Source organism: Blastomyces gilchristii (genome assembly GCF_000003855.2).
Source record: "Blastomyces gilchristii SLH14081 genomic scaffold supercont1.63, whole genome shotgun sequence".
Lineage (NCBI taxonomy): Eukaryota > Fungi > Ascomycota > Eurotiomycetes > Onygenales > Ajellomycetaceae > Blastomyces > Blastomyces gilchristii.
Window position 1 is genome coordinate 18,989 of NW_003101620.1, and position 2,087 is coordinate 21,075.

The following is a 2,087-nucleotide window of genomic DNA, read 5'->3' on the forward strand; positions in this document are numbered from 1 at the left end:
CATTATCTTCTTCTATGATGTCTGATGACTGTCAGTCAGAAGTCAGTTGAGAAGGAAATGAATCAGTGACAGTGTGACAGAGCAAGCTTGTATGAAATACATCATGAATCTCTGATAATGTATCAAGATAATAGTTGTGACTATCTAGAACTTCTATCACTTTATACTTGATATAGCAGTAATCTAGTGTATGAGATGAATATGTGATTTGTATATTCTTAAGATTCAATCATATCAGATCTTCTATCTTATATTATTCAGTGAGATCTCAGTGAACATTGATTTGATTCTCTTAATCTTGTTTCACAGTTGCCATGAAGGCCTCTGCTCAATCACAGACATCTCAGAGTTTCATTACTATATTATCAGTGATCTGAATCAGACTGCAGAGGTTCAGTGTGAACTGTGTGATCTCTAGAAGATTCAACACTTTCATATAATATCTGTGTGTAAGAAAGAATGAGCTTATATCTGTTAAAACAGCATCTCAACTGTTGATAGTGATCTCTGCATGTAGAAGAAGATTATATCAATCATCTTATAAGTAATTACAGAACTTATAGAGATAATTCTTCACAGTCTGAATTATCTGTTCTGATACATCATCAGTCTCAGAGTGATAGCCAGTTAATAGATAGTATATAATCTTGAGAACTTGACAGATCCTTGTTCAGAGAGTGCTTATAAATTGACAGCTCTGATTCAATACTATAGATCTCAGTAATCTGTACATCTGATAGAATAAGCTCTGTAGAAAAGCTTCAGTGACTTGTTCAGTATTCATCTTATTACAAGATTTCAATATTATATCTTTACTCAGTTGATTCACAATAATCAGAATGTTTCTACAACTCTTGCTCTTAGATAGATTAACAGCAAAGTCAATTACTACATCTTGTCAGATTCTATTAAAGATATTGAGTGATTTTAATAGATCTTTTCTACAGTTCTTTCATGAGATAACAGAAGAACAGTGATTATAGTTTCAGATAAAGTGTCTGATACTGTTTAATATCTCAGGTCAGTAGAACTCTCAGAAGATTATTCTATACAGTTATTCACAGTCTGAATAATCAGTTATATATAAATCATGCATCTCTTGTATTATCTGAGTATGTAAGAGTTCAGAGTAAGAGACTCAGTATCATTTGCAGAATCATAGAGTGTTATTATCATTGATTGAACATTCTGAGATATCAGTTCTTATACATAGTTCTGAGAGAAATCAGAGTGTTTCTTGATATACTGCTTCAGTGAGAGTCTGAAGAAGTTTATCTATCTAAGCTGCTGTATATCACAGTTCATTCAGTGTAGAGAAAGTGAAGATATCAATGATAATTCTAACTAAAGAAGCATGTATAGTATCATGAACTGTTTCATCTTGATTAACTAATATCTTCAGATTCAAGAGTCAGTGCTCTCAGTTTATTCAGTGAGTATCTATTACATCAGATAATATATCTTACTCTCATTATAAGAGAGTATCTGTCATTGAGTTCTGACTATCAGAATGATAGTGTATTATAAAATGAAAGCAGCTTAAGAACTCAGATTATCATATCTGTTATTCAGTGAGTTTATAGATAGTTATAAAGTATTTAAGATTCTTATAATCTATGACTATCTCAAATTCAGAGATACTTCAGAGTTCAGAGTTTCATTCTTCTAAACAGTATACAATTGTGAGAAGTTTCTTATCATAGATCTTATAATTGTATTCAGCAGAACTCAGTTTCTTAGATATGAAGATATATGATTGTAGAACATCTTCATCATTATATTATAATATCACTTCTTCTATCATATAATCAGAGAAATCAGCTTCAATAACTATCTTACAATCAGAATCAAATATTATCAGCAGAGAAGTATTAATAAATATCTTCTTTATCTGTGTAAATGCAGCTTCAGTATTCACTGATCATTGAAATACTGAGTCTTTCTTAGTAAGATCTATAAGTGATCTTATAATATCTGAGAAGTTTTATATAAATTGCTGCCCCGGTGGCTGAATGGTTAATGCGGCCACCCGGTAGCACCTTGGCGTGGGAAACCAAGGCGCGTGGGTTCGAAACCCGCAGGGGATA

The 2,087-nt window shown here is 32.0% G+C and overlaps 1 pseudogene across 1 annotated transcript; it reads left to right on the plus strand.

Annotated features, from left to right (window-relative positions):
* The first annotated feature begins 1,998 nt into the window (after positions 1-1,998).
* On the plus strand, positions 1,999-2,087 carry BDBG_18095 (annotated as a pseudogene). Its single transcript has one exon. The product of its transcript is annotated as a tRNA-OTHER (tRNA).